Consider the following 16173-nt stretch of genomic DNA (forward strand, 5'->3'; position numbering starts at 1 on the left):
AAAATGTAAAAGTAAAAGTAAAAAAAAGTGAAAAATCCCCTCCCCCAATAAAAAAGTAAAACGTCCGTTTTTTCCTATTTTACCCCCAAAAAGCGTAAAAAACATTTTTTATAGACATATTTGGTATCGCCGCGTGCGTAAATGTCCGAACTATTAAAATAAAATGTTAATGATCCCGTACGGTGAACGGCGTGAACGAAAAAAAAAAAAGTCAAAAATTCCTACTTTTTTAATACATTTTATTAAAAAAAATTATAAAAAATGTATTAAAAGTTTTTTATATGCAAATGTGGTATCAAAAAAAGTACAGATCATGGCGCAAAAAATGAGCCCCCATACCGCCGCTTATACGGAAAAATAAAAAAGTTAGAGGTCATCAAAATAAAGGGATTATAAACGTACTAATTTGGTTAAAAAGTTTGTGATTTTTTTTAAGCGCAACAATAATACAAAAGTATATAATAATGGGTATCATTTTAATCGTATTGACCCTCAGAATAAAGAACACATGTCATTTTTACCATACATTGTACGGCGTGAAAACGAAACCTTCCAAAATTAGCAAAATTGCGTTTTTCGTTTTAATTTCCCCACAAAAATAGTGTTTTTTTGGTTGCGCCATACATTTTATGATATAATGAGTGATATAATTACAAAGGACAACTGGTCGCGCAAAAAACAAGCCCTCATACTAGTCTGTGGATGAAAATATAAAAGAGTTATGATTTTTAGAAGGCGAGGAGGAAAAAATGAAAACGTAAAAATTAAATTGTCTGAGTCCTTAAGGCCAAAATGGGCTGAGTCCTTAAGGGGTTAAAGGGGTAGTCCAGTGGTGAAAAACGTATCCCCTATCCTAAGGATAGGGGATAAGTTTGAGATCGCGGGGGGTCCGACCGCTGGGGCCCCCTGCAATCTCTCTGAACGGGGGCCAGGCTCTCCGGCCAGATAGCAGGTGTCGACCTCGCCCCCTCAATACAACTCTATGGCAGAGCCGGAGATTGCCGAAGGCAGCGCTTCGGCTCTGCCATAGAGTTGTATTGAGGGGGCGTGTTGGCCACCGTTTCGTGCGGAGGTCGACACGCCCCCTTCCCGCGGGCTGTCGGGGCTCCGTACAGGAGATCGCAGGGGGCCCCAGCGTTCGGACCCCCTGCGATCTCAAACTTATCCCCTATCCTTAGGATAGGGGATAAGTTGTTCACGACTGGGTCACCACTGGACTACTCCTTTAACTGTCCCATATACTGTATCTGTATAAGCTTTGAAAAAGGTGTGTGTGTTATACACAAACAACCCCATGCACATGTTTGGGACAGTTTTCAGTCACATATATTTTTGCAACAGGATAGGGGATAAGCAGCTGATCTCCGGGACGGGACCCAGCACTCGGTAAGGAGCACGTGCTGCAGCTGACACACTCTCCATTCATTTCTATTGGAGCGCCGAAAAGACCCAAGTAGAGCACTCATCGGCACTCCCATAGAAATTAATGGAGTGCGTGTCGTCTACCAGTAGACATCACATGCTCCTCAGTGAGAGAGCCGGGGTCCCGTCCCAAAGATCATGGGGGTCCCAGCGGTCGGCCCCCAGTGATCAGCTACTTATCCCCGATCCTGTGGAGAAGTTTATTTTCACTGGAGGTGAATAGACCAAAAACAGTTGATGGCAACTGAAGTGGCAATATACTGTAGAGGAATTTCTTCAAAAGTTAAATTGTGGCTACATTTTGTGATATGTTAAATTATGGTGTTGGAGGTACAGGGAGGAGGCAGGGCAGTATAACCTTCTGGTCCACAGGTTGGTGAAATCAATTTCAGAAGGTGGCACAATGGAAACAAGCACATCACATAATAGCAAACTGACTAATGGTCTCCAAGCTGGAAGACTAAAACCTAAATGTTACCGAAACAGTATCAATGTCTTTTGAAACAGTATCAATGTCTTACCCCCTCAGAGAAATACTAAATCTGCTGTAAATGGCAGTAGACACAGAGCCAATTACACAAGGACAGAACCCGGAAGTGAACCCAAAAACCATAACAACCAAACTCCTAGCCTGAATAGCAGTATTTCATAAAACATGGTATTAATCAAATCACTCTGTATAAAATACAAGCACATAATATATTATAATACAAAATAATTTATAGGTTTACACAGAATAAACAGTAAGAACATACCTGGCATCAAAATACACATGATATGGTATTGGAATTAAGGAATCCCAGCATTACACATGGGAGCCTCCATAGATGCCTAGGCTAGGTTCACCATGTATTTGTGTTTATGTTTAATGCATATGTTTTATACTCTTGAAAAAAATAAAAATGTATACTTTAAACCGATGCTAGAAACAGACTGAGGGCCCAGTCACATATATGCAATGATCCACAAATGCATTGCAACATAAACGTGTTTTATTTAGCTGTAGAAAATAGGAGCAATCAACTACAATTTTGTATACAGTAAAATGTAATTAAAAGGAAACAGTAAAACATAAACACGAAACACCATGTGAACCCAGCCTTGCACACATCTGTCTGGATCATGTATTTAGCAGCCTTTTATGTTATCACTGTCCTTTGGTGCAATGCCTCCTGTTCTATACCTCAGTCAATGATTTTGCTTAGAGTACACCAATTTTCATCACGCACAACAGGTTTACGTACATCTGTGCACTTTCTATATGAATATGGTTTAATATCTTGCTCTGTTCACATCAATGCTAGTTAATTTAGCTGACATCTGAATCAAGCTCTGGACACACAGGGTTCCCTGGCATCAGCATCAGTTGTTTCATACAAGAGACTGGGGCTATGTGTGCGGGGCAGGGGCAACTGTAGCAGACAGCTTTTGAAATAGTACCTTGTTTGCGGGGCTGGCACTCCACCAACCATTGTGCCCAGGGCCCTACTTAGTTGGGCCAAACTTTACTAAATCTTTTACTGATACATTAACATATGCAGGAGAATAACAGAATGCTCCCCTACCTCTGGGTCTGAAGTTAAAGAGTACCTGTCATATGCTACAAAAATGTTTTTATATGTTACTCAGTAGTACCTTATCTTGATCATATACATATAGGTTTATGTGTCTAGTAACTATATTTATTTCACAAATACCTTCTTTCTCTTTCAATTTGTCATCCTGTGCTTTGGAGAGGGCGTTTCCTTACTCTGCATGACTCAGCTTCTTCCCTGAGTCTGCTGTGCTGTGCTGGGTCTCTTCATCCAATCACTGCAGGCTACTCTGTAGCTACTTCTTCTCTATTTTATGCTGCAGTCAGATAGGACAGCAATGAGCACAGAGGAGATGCTAGTCTTGCCCTCACTTACTGGACTTTGTCCCAGGCTGTGCTTTAGCTTGGACAATGATGATGCTGCAGCTGGACAGGATTATGCTCTGGATGGTATGTGGACACTAGTGGTCTTTTTTTTTTATAAACCGTGATTTCATTAAAAAGAAAATAAACTTTTTTTTATGAAGTATATTAGAAAGCGTAGCATTTTGCCAAGATGTACAACATATAAGGGTACATTCCCACACGGCGTATTTGCTGCGTATTTGCTGCTGCGTATTTTATTTTCTCTGTTGAAGTCAATGGGTAGGAAAATACGCAGCACCAAATACGCACCAAATACGCAGCAAAATACGCCGTGTGGGAACGTACCCTAAAACATTTTTATTCTGACAGTGTCTATTTTAGCTTGCTTCCACGGTTGTTGAGTTGTCATCTCAGTCAGTGGACCAACGTTTTTGCCCTCTGACAGTCTGTAGCTTTGTTGCCCTCAATGTATATTGTTGCTTGACTTTGTTCTTATGAACCACCATATTTAAACTTTTTAGGATGAAAGGGACCGGATGCTCACTGTATCACTCAGTTAAACCAGTAATGCTAAAATCAAACCCTACTTATCTTTACTTTAGCTTTTCTTTTTTAACTTTCTTGTCATGCTGAATAGTTATTCTTTTATTCAGTTTTTGCCATCCAGCTAGTGCTATTGCAAGAGGATTTTTATCACCACATCAGTATTTTGTTTTTAAATACTTTTTAAGTAAAATAAGTTGTGCCTGTGTTGGAATTTGATAGATACTGGAATTGACTAACTGAGATATATATAAGAGATGCTGATTTAATATGTAGAAATTCTCTGAATGATCTTAGTGGACAAGCATCAATTTTGGTTCGGCATCTATAGACAGTGTTGTTTTATCAGTTCCATAGCGGTAGTTTCTTCCGGTTCTGTGTATTCATTTATCTGCATGTTACTATGGTAAAAAGTTAAAAAAGCCACTCTGGTGTCTATAGGGTTAATTCCTTAAGAATTGTAGGCTACGTTTGACTGCGGCCTCCCTCCAATGCCTGAGAGTGACTTTACTGCACTGAGAAGCCAGGCTGGAAGGTCATCTCTTTCATCAAGTATTCTATTTGCATTCAAAATTGTATGTACATGAAAAATGTGTTCGTGTGTTGCACCTAGCTGCAAACGCAGATGAAATTCTGTAGAAAGTCTGATGTACACTAACCTTTGCAGATGGCGCAGCTACTGTTGAAAAATGGATTGCTTAATAAAGCATATCATCCGACATATTTGCTGCTTGGCTAGCCAAATAGAAGTTGTTTTTTGCACAAATTTCCTTGTCAAATTTGTCAATGTTCATGTCATTTTGCTTTAGGTCACAGAGCAAGGTGCAAATTCCTGGCATCTTTACTAGTTGCAAGCCAATTTCAGCTATTTCTAACAATGAAGTGATTTTCTCACAGGAGCTGGTGTAGGGCTGGCAGGAAGGTAACAGGAATACTGCCTTGTTCAGCCTTTGGGGGGTTTTATTTATTAATTTTGGCTCTAGCATACAAAACATAATACATGAAAATGGCCGGGAAATAAACGGCATTAACAAAATATGCAGCTAAGAGTTTTCGTGCTTTTGCCAGTAATCTGTGTTTAAATGCATGTGTACTGTATATGCCGACGCTATGCAGATACACACTTGTACCAATCACATTACCATGCCAGCCATCATAGGATATGAAAGGGAATTGTGGTCCTACTATGTACTGGCACTTATTGCTGCATAAACAGAATGTTAAAACACTAGAAGCTTTTCTCGCTGTACTAGGCTTTAGCAGGTGTGTTCCCATAGCAGGTTTCTCATACATTCAAAATTTTTTTAAGTCTCTTGTTTGGTAGCCAGATAGCCGAGTCTGCCTGCAATGCAGCCAGCTCGAGTGATTAATAGCAAAGCCTTTGCCATTTTATTATTAATAGCAGTGTGTTGACTCAATTAAATCCGGCCTGCTTTTTTTGGCAGGCCTTTGCAATTATACATATGATTGTGGGCTGGAGCCCAAATGCATCCTGGGAGTAACCCAAAAATCCAAATTAACTTTTTTTTTTTTTTTTAAACCTGTCTGTGTGTTTGCAGGTTTGATAAGACAATACATCAGAAACAGATAATAGTCTGGCACTGCGTTCCTCCAGGACCTGTCCTTCAACATTATGGAATATAACATGGTGCTCTGACAAAATAGCTTAAAGAAAATTGAATGTCGGCACTCACCAAATCTTCAGTATTTTCTTCTATATTGTGTATACTCACATATTGCATAGAACAGGATGACATGTAGGGGGGGGGGGGGGGGAAGTACCATAAGGCGACAGCAATGTAATTGCTTTTTATTGAAAATCATAAAAAGTTGCAATACATGGTAGGACAATCCGTCTCTGAGGGACTCCCTCCTTCCTCAGGCCCGAGTTACAGTGTGTGAATACAGTACTTTATATATACATATTGCCATGAATACATTAACCCATTAAACATTTGAAGTAGTTCAGGTCTGAATGCCATTGGAGGCTGAGTATGACGTCAGCCTCCAGGGTCTATTGGTGGTGTATAGGAATGAATGGCCTAGATCTATAACATTGTGATTTTTTTTTTTTTTTTTTTTTTTTTTTTTAAATCAATTGTGGTCTATGAAGATCTTGCAGCAAAAGGGGTAGAAAGCTAAACAGCAGGATCCTGGTAATATTGTGGATGGAAGACCCTGGTGTAGGTTCAATTCCCAGGTTGATATACAGTGTTGGGATTATACTTTAATTAGGATAGACATGATTTTTTGAACCATGGGAATGAGGTCAATTGGATACCAAACATCACCTCCCATTTCGATTTACAGTATCCAATTGACCAAGTTCCCACGGTTCAAACACTTTTTTAACTATCAATTAACCCATATATGTCTATCCTAATTAAAGTATAACCCCAACACTGTATATCAACCCAGGAATTGAACCCACACCAGGATCTCCTATCCACGTTACTACCAAGACCTTGCTGTTCAGCTTTCTACCCCATTTGCCACAAGATCTTCACAGACCACAAGGGCCCATTGACATCAATGGGCAAAAAAATCACAATGTTATAGATCTAGCCCATTCATTCCTGTACACCACCAGTAGACCCTGGAGGCTGAGGTCATACTCAGCCTCCAATGGCATTCAGACCCGGAAAACTTCAAAAGTTTAATGTGTTAATGTATTCATGGAAATATGTATATACAGTGGGGATCAAAAAATTGGTCACCCCAGGTAAAATATTTTATTAATGTGCATAAGGAAGCCAGGGAAAGATGGAAAAATCTCCAAAAGATATCAAATAGACATTCTTATAATAAGTCAACAAAAATTAGATTTTCACACTATTATCAAAAGAATGATATGCTGCACTCACCAAGTTTCCAGCAAAGGTGTCTTCTCTATTCATGAAGGATAAAAGCACGCCAGCAGGTACAGCGGGAGAGCAGGTACACAGACATGACTTCCCCCGTATGTCTGTGTACCCGCTCTCCCGCTGTACCTGCTGGCGTGCTTTTATCCTTTATGAATAAAGAAGACACCTTTGCTGGAAACTTGGTGAGTGCAGCGTATCATTCTTTTGGTAATAGTGTGGATAGCTTCTTTCAACTGCCTGTACGCTTGCACCGCGAGTACCGACAGCTGCATGAGTACATCTGATTGCTCCCCATGGATAGTACATCTATGTAATAAGATTTTATTTCCATCATTTACACTTTCAAAATAACAGAAAACAAAAAAATGGTGTCTGCAAAAGTTTGGCCACCCTGCAGAGTTAATATCTTGTACTGCCCCCTTTGGCAAGTATCACAGCTTGTAAACGCTTTTTGTAGCCAGCCAAAAGTCTTTCAATTCTTGTTTGAGGTATCTTCTTTGCCCATTCTTCCTTACAAAAGTCTTCCAGTTCTTTGAGATTTCTGGACTGTCTGTGACGCACTGCTCTTTTAAGGTCTATCCATAGATTTTCAATTATGTTGAGGTCATGGGAAAACCTTCAGTTTACGCCTCTTGATGTAATCCCCCGTGGATTTCGAGGTGTGTTTAGGATCATTATCCATTTGTAGAAGCCATCCTCTCTTTAACTTCAGCTTTTTCACAGATGGCATCAAGTTAGCATCCAAAAGTTGCTGAAATGTTATTGAATCCATTTTTCCTTCTACTCATGAGATGTTCCCTATGCCATTGGCTGCAATAAAACTCCAAAGCATGATTGATCCACCCCCAGGCTTAACAGTTGGACAGAGGTTCTTTTCATTAAATTCTGTTCCCCTCCTTCTCCAAACGTACCTTTGCTCATTCCGGCCAAAAAGTTCAATTTTAACCTCATCGGTCCACAGAACTTGTTTCCAAAATGCATCAGGCTTGTCTATATGTTCATTTGCAAAGTTCAAACTCTAATTTTTGTGGTGAGGACGTAGAAGAGGTTTTATTCTGATGACTCTTCCATGAAGACCATATTTGTACAAGTATCTTGTTATAGTAGAATAGTGTACCACAACTCCAGTGTCTGTCAGATCTTTCTGAAGGGTTTGTGCAGTCAAACGTGGGGTTTTAATTGTTTTTCTCACAATCCTGCGAGCTATTCTGTCTGATATTTTTCATGGTCTTCCAGATCTTGCTTTAACTTCCACTGTTCCTGATGACTGCCATTTCTTAATTACATTCTGAACAGAAGACATTGACATCTGAAAATGTTTTGCTATCTTCTTATAGCCTTCTCCCGCTTTGTGAGCGTCAACTATTTTCAGTTTCAGATTTCTAGACAACTACTTAGAAGAACCCATGGTGCTGATTGTTAGGGCAAGGTCAGATGAGTCTGGGCATTTAAAACCTTTGAAATTGACATCACCTGGTCTTCCCAGATGATGATTGAGAACAATCCATGACACTGGCAGGTCTCAGCTTTGAAAAGGGGGCAGTGCATGCTATAAATTCTGCAGGTTGCCCAAACTTTTGCAGACATCTGTCAGGCCCAAGGCCTGATTATGGAAACATACATGTGTTTTATAAGACATGGGTGAGGGGTCATTCAGACGGTGTATCCTTTGTTTTCTGTGTATTGCATTTTATTGGGGGGTCTGGCTGTTTATTTGTATCTCCTTTGAAGTCATGCACTCTGGTCTCATCATATAATCAAAGAGATAAGGGGCCAGGAAGAGAGAAGACCCCCTGGTGGGATCAGAAGGGAGGGGGGAATGGAGTCTCCCTCCAAAAAGGCAGATATATAATAATTAACAATGCTAGACTAAGGTTGTTCAGGGCTGTGCAACAAGCTGACAAGACCATCCTAAGAACAGCTGGAACTCACTCTCATGGACTGCTATATCATTATGCTGTAAGGACTTCATTTTTGCTTTCTGAACTTGCCTTGCTAAACTCTTTTATATATTTTTGTACCTGTATGTCATTTGTTTCTGTATTTTTATATATATATATATATATATATATATATATATATATATATATATATATAGCACTGTGATACCTTTAATCAGATTAAATGTTTAATTAATCAGCTCTGGTCTTTTTGATCTCTAAATATATGAGCTCACCTTTCTGAAGGCAGCTCTGGTGGAAACACGTTTATCTAAGGGTTAATTGGTGACTTGCTGGGACTAGTAGTGGATACCCAGAGGTCTGGTGGCCTTAACCCTTGCACCATCACACTCTCTCTAATGTCTTGGCTGGACCGATAGGGTGTTATCGTGACAACTGGTGGCAGTCGGGATATATTTAGAGATTTTTAGTCCAAACCTGCACTGGAGCTAATGTGCCAAGAAAAGGACATCCCTACTGCAGGAAAGAACAAGGAACAACTTATTGCTGATCTTGTGGAGTATGATGCCTGTGCAGAAGAGCTGAGTGACATGAGGCAAAGTCCTACAGCTGGAACTGCCATCCAAGGACTGATATCTCCTGGGGAATACAACATTTCTCCCCATCAGGACAGTACTCCACATGAGGCCTTGGACTCCTATATGCGGACTCCCTTACCACACCTTGGGAATGTGGATGCCAATATGAAACTCCAACTGCTTCTCCAGTACTGAACTGCTGAGAGAGAGGCTCAGGCACGAGCCGCAGAAAGAGAGGCCCAGGCACGAGCCGCAGAAAGAGAGGACCAGCGAAGGCATGAACTGGAGGTTCTGAGGCTGAGAGGGGATGCTTCATCCACACAGAGTGATGTGCAGGATCAAGGAGACCACAAACCCCACTTTGAACATTTCCCCATGTTGGAGAAAGATGGTGATCTGCATGTGTTCCTGAGGGGATTTGAAAAGGTTTGCCGGCAGTTCCATCTACCTAAGGAACAGTGGGGACGATATCTAACCCCACTGCTGCGAGGCAAAGCTCTGGATGTGTTTGCTTCGCTTCCCTCTGAAAGTGACCAGGACTTTGAGGCAATAAAATCTGCCCTGCTAAAAAGTTTTAATCTGACTCCAGAGGCTTATCAGAAAAGATTTAGGACTTTTCAACAAAGCGCCACAGAAAGCTGCACTGAACATGCAGGTCAGCTAAGGACTGCATTCAGGCAATGGACTGGGGGCCTACAAGTCACTACCTATGAGGTCCTGGAGGACTGAGGACACTACCTATGAGGCCCTGATGGTCCTGGATCAGTTTCTCCAAACACGGAGCTTTGAAGCCAGAGAGTGGATTTTGGACCGCAAGCCCAAGACAGCCATGGAAGCAGCAGAACTAGGAGATGACTTTGCCAACAACCAGGCGCCAGCAGCAAAGCGTGGATCTGCACAAGCTGGAGCAAGTACCTCGAGGGGAGCCACACAACCACAAAGCACCACCAGGTCAGCCGGGAAATTCTTGCCATCATTACCAAAAGCAACAGGAGCCACAATGGGTCAGGGGGACACCCGCCGATGTTACAGATGCAATAATATTGGGCACCTGAGTGCCACTTGCCCCAACAAGAAGCATTCTCCACCGGCAGCTGGAGGTCACACAGCCGTTCTTCTGGTGTCTGGAGTGGTGGAGAAAAGAGGGGATAACCTACAGAGTGTAACTGTGGGTGACCGCATGACAGTGGGGTTACGAGATTCTGGAGCCTCATTTACCTTGGTGCGGCCTGAAGTGGTGGATACAGAGGACATCCTCCCTGGAAGAACCATGGCTTTAAAAGGAATTGGAGGTGTGCGGCCTGCTGTACCCATGGCCCGTGTGTACCTGGATTGGGGTACAGGCAAAGGTTTGCGGTAGGTGGGGGTCTCTGAGGACATCCCTGTTAATGTTTTGCTGGGGAATGATTTGGGTCGGATGCTCTGTCATTATGCTCCAGAGGACACTACCTGCACATGGGCTAGGAGAGAGCCCTGTTCATTCTAAGGTACTGTGCGAGACTTTGGGAGACACTGCGAAATGTGGAAACTGGGAGGGCAGAGACTGGAGAAAGTATTTACCCCATCTGTTATTTGCTTACAGGGAGGTACCCCAAGAGTCTACAGGTTTCTCGCCCTTTGAGTTATTGTATGGTCGCAAAGTGCGGGGACCCCTAGATTTACAGCAACAAAAGAATGCAGCAGCACACTGCCAGCACAAGGATATAGGTGAAACATGAATATGCAGTTAAAACATGGAGAGCTATACAGCTATGGTTTAATAGATGCAAATGTGAAACTATGTAATAGTGAGGCACTTAGCTAGCAAATTTGTTTCCACCAGCGGTCAAATAGCTTGGACCGTCCCACCACGATAAGGTGGCCTCATTGGGACGGACCCTACACTGTGAATATGCCTCTGTGTGAACAGTTCAGTAAGCATGGCAGGGTCTGGAACATCCAAGACACCTTATATACACACCTGATAGAGGTTGGTGGGGTGCAAGGCCAACATGGAGGTAGCCACTCCCTCGTATGTGCAATACAGACAAAGAATAAGTCAGCCAGCACTTTAGTTGATACCAAACTATTATATGGACCTGGCCTGCAGGTGCACGCTACTAGGCTAGATATACAGCAACAAAAGAATGCAGCAGCACACTGCCAGCACAAGACCCCTAGATTTAGTTAGGGGAGAATGGGAAGGGGGGCTACATGCCCCTGAGACTTCTGTGGTGGAGTATGTTCTGAGATTCAGGGACAGGATGCAGACAGTGACTGGGCTGGTACATGACAACCTCTGGTACGATCGCGTCAGGGAGAAATAGAGGAGTAATGGAGACAGATCTATTAGCCTGGAAAGGCAATGTTACGATTCGGCAGGCTGGATGTGAATCCTCTGTGTCAGCGAGGGATTGGCGTGGACCGTGTCGGTGGACCGGTTCTAGGGTTGCTACTGGTTTTCACCAGAGCCCACAGCAAAGCGGGATGGTCTTTCTGCGGCGTTAGCAACCAGGTCATATCCACCGGCAACGGCTCAACCTCGCTGACTGCTGAGAAGGAGTGGGACAGAAGGACTAGGCAGAGGCAAGGTCAGATGTAGCAGAAGGTCGGGGCAGGCGGCAAGGTTCATAGTCAATAAGGATAGCAGGAGATCTGGAACACAGGCTTTGGACAACACTAAACGCTTTCACTGGCACAATGCAACAAGATCCGGCAAGGGAGTGCAGGGGAAGTGAGGTAATATGGACAGGGAGCAGGTGGAAGCTAATTAGGCTGATTGGGCCAGGCACCAATCACTGGTGCACTGGCCCTTTAAATCTTAGAGAGCTGGCGCGCGCGCGCCCTAAGGAGCGGAGCCGTGCGCATCAGGATGTGACAGCCGGGGACCGGGACAGGTGAGTGACTTGGGATGCGATTCGCGAGCGGACGCGTCCCGCTATGCGAATCGCACCCACGCCGGCAATGTCAGTGCAGCGCTCCCGGTCAGTGGGTCTGACCGGGGCGCTGCAGAGAGAGGGACGCCACGAGCGCTCCGGGGAGGAGCAGGGACCCGGAGCGCTCGGCGTAACAGGCAAGATCTCTCTGTCTCCATCTTAAGGGGGAGGTGTCAGGCCCAAGGCCTGATTATGGAAACATACATGTGTTTTATAAGACATGGGTGAGGAGTCATTCAGACAGTGTATCCTTTGTTTTCTGTGTATTGCATTTTATTGGGGGGGCTGGCTGTTTGTTTGTATCTCCTTTGAAGTCATGCACCCTGGTCTCATCATATAATCAAAGAGATAAGGGGCCAGGAAGAGAGAAGACCCCCTGGTAGGATCAGAGGAAAGGGGTGAATGGAGTCTCCCTCCAAAAAGGCAGATATATAATATTTAACAATGCTAGACTCAGGTTGTTCAGGGCTGTGCAACAAGCTGACAAGACCATCTTAAGAACAGCTGGAACTCACTCTCATGGACTGCTATATCATTATGCTGTAAGGACTTCATTTTTGCTTTCTGAACTTGCTAAACTCTTTTATATATTTTTGTACCTGTATGTCATTTGTTTCTGTATTTTTATATATTTAGCACTGTGATACCTTTTATCAGATTAAATGTTTAATTAATCAGCTCTGGTCTTTGATCTCTAAATATATGAGCTCACCTTTCTGAAGGCAGCTCTGGTGGAAACATGTTTATCTAAGGGTTAATTGGGGACTTGCTGGGACTAGTAGTGGATACCCAGAGGTCTTGTGGCTTAACCCTTGCACCATCACACTCTCTCTAATGTCTTGGCTGGACCGATAGGGTGTGATCGTGACAACATCATTTTTTTGTTTTCTGTTATTTTGAAAGTGTAAATGATGGAAATAAAATCTAACTTTTGTTGACATATTATAAGAATGTCTAATCTGTAAATATATATATATATATATATATATTTTATTTTTTTATTTTATGTTATTATTTTTTTAATCACCATCATTACTGAAACAATAGGAAAAAAAAGTGTTGAAAAGACTGAAAGAACTGAAAAATTTGTTAATAAAGCTAAAACCTTGCTTAAAAATGTAATTGTGCAAAAAAAAAAAAATTTAAAATTACATGTAAGAATTGCTTGAAAAAGGCGAGGCAGGCAAAGGAGCAAACAGCCATAGAATTTACTCTGCTTTCTGAAACTTTATACATGCTTATACATGTGTCTGGAATTCTTTCCTGATAATTTACATGGATTTCAGAGTGGTTTTAAGAAAAGACAAGTGATTTTGGCTGAAATGTAAGGAACACATCCCTTTTCCCCAAAACAACGCCCATTTTGTAGGTTATTTTTTCACTCCTAGTGATTCCGATTCTGTCGGGTGTTTTCTGTCGCACATTCTGTTGCACGTTCCGTGCAACAGAATTTAGGCGCAGAGCCCAACAAAAAGAGTCGGAATCATGCTAGTAAATGAGGGCCATGTACACAATAAAACACAAAAAATATATACACAATAAAGAAGAAAATACAGAAGATATAGTGAGTGCCGATATAAATTTTTCTTTGGAAGTATATTTGATAATACAATACACTTACAAACAGCAAATCAGCAATCAATAAACCAAAATACAACAGGAATAGTGTGGAAGGGGGATGGCTCCTAGCTGTACCAATAAATGATCTTTGTACAGAGTCATAGAACTGTTTTATGGTTTCAGATCACAAAATTTGCACAAAAACTTAGTAGTTAATGCTCTCACTAAGAGGAATAATATGCTTAAATAGTTGAGGAATTTATCAGAATGGTCCCAAAGGGTCATGACCAGCACCACTAATCTTTCACAGGGTCACGTTATGATCATGATGGCTGTTTGCTCTTGCCTGATCCCTCTGTGATGCTGGGAATTTCAAGTGGCTACTTCCTGCCACAGCTTACCCCACCTGGATGTAACAAGTAGGGCTGCACCATCCCCTTGTACAGATGGCCAGGGCCATGAATCCTTATATATATATACATATATATATATATATATATATATATATATATATATATATATGTACAAATGCATATGTTGCCAAACACATTATGCAATCAGTCTCTAACCCCAAAGTGGTTAACACTGTTCAAGTTCTGCTAGACAAGGGTAATGTGTTGATGCCAGCTAGTCACAAAACAACAGAACTACCTCCACATGTAGCAGTCACATTTCTTGAGTCCCAACAGTCGCTCCCACTACTTAGATATTCCCAGGGAATTGTAATAGGTCTGTTAACCAGACAGTCACAAGAATGAATGTATTAAAGCACATATCAATATAAGCGGGTGCAAATAACGAGAATATGAACTAACTATTTGATGACAGAAACCAAATAATGACAACACAGACAAATTATGAAGATGGCTATGTCCGTCATTAACCATTTCGACACCGTGATCAATGCCAATGCAAAATAACATGTGCTGGTAAGTTCCGTGGTCTTATCGGACCCCCATCATGCGATCATGGGGGTCGCTGGGCAAAAATGGCAGTGGAGGGTCCCCTTATCAGCTTTCCTGCTGCCAGATCTTTGCTACAATGATGGGGCCTGGCTGGCTCAGTCAGTAGAGTGGACATCACACTGTATAATGCTGTGCAATAGGCTGTGCATAATCTTGAATAAATATAAAAAATTATTGTACAATCGTGGAATAGCTAGTCATAAAATAAACACATGACCAAAGAATAAATATTAAAATAAATAATTATTAATTAAAATATTCCACTACTTTACTATATAGTTACCTTTGGGCCCTAATGGTAAAAATAATAACATTGCTATTTGGTATTAGATGAGCTACACAGAGCTACACAGAGAGCGGCCGCGATGTGTGCGAGTACACTGCAGGGTAACTCGCACATCGCAGTGTGTCTGCTGGTAGCGGCGGATTGCCGCTATTAGCAGGTACAAAGAGGGCAGCACTTTAGGGGCCTTTGTCAGCGGATCCGCAGCTGCGGATCCGCTGACAAATACGCCTGTGTGAATGCACCCTAAGGGTGTATTCACACGTACAGTATCCTGGGCATATTTGACATGCAGGATTTTAATCTGCAGATTTGAAGCTGTGTTCAGTCATTTGGTTTACATCGAAATCCGCAGCATTAAATCTGCAGATTAAAATCCTGCGCATCAAATCTGCCCAGGAATACACCGTAAGGCTGGGTTCACACCACGTTTTGTTAAATACGGTTCCCATATACGGCTGGGAGGAGGGGGGCGGGGCTTAATCACGGCACCCGCACTCAGCCGTATTCGGGAACCGTATTTAATGTATGTCTATGAGCCGACCGGAGTGAACCGCAGCCTCCGGTCGGCTTCGTTTTCGGCCGTATGCGGTTTCCCGACCGCAGGCAAAAACGTGGTCGACCGCGTTTTTGCCTACGGTCGGGAAACCGCATACGGCTGAAAACGAAGCCGACCGGAGGCTGTGGTTCACTCCGGTCGGCTCATAGACATACATTAAATACGGTTCCCGAATACGACTGAGTGCGGGTGCCGCGATTAAGCCCCGCCCCCTCATCCCAGTCGTATACATAGTTAGTACGGTCGAAAAAAGACATATGTCCATCAAGTTCAACCAGGGAATTAAGGGGTAGGGGTGTGGCGCGATATTGGGGAAGGGATGGGATTTTATATTTCTTCATTAGCATTAATGTTATTTTGTTCCAGGAATGTATCTAATCCTGTTTTAAAGCTGTTAATTGTTCCTGCTGTGACCAGTTCCTGAGGTAGACCGTTCCATAAATTCACAGTCCTCACGGTAAAGAAGGCGTGTCGCCCCTTGAGACTAAACTTTTTCTTCTCCAGACGGAGGGAGTGCCCCCTCGTCCTTTGGGGGGGTTTAACCTGGAACAGTTTTTCTCCATATTTTTTGTATGGGCCATTAATATACTTATATACGTTTATCATATCCCCCCTTAAATGTCTCTTCTCAAGACTAAACAATTGTAACTCCTTTAATCGCTCCTCATAGCTAAGATGATCAA

Source organism: Hyla sarda, chromosome 7 (genome assembly GCF_029499605.1).
Source record: "Hyla sarda isolate aHylSar1 chromosome 7, aHylSar1.hap1, whole genome shotgun sequence".
Lineage (NCBI taxonomy): Eukaryota > Metazoa > Chordata > Amphibia > Anura > Hylidae > Hyla > Hyla sarda.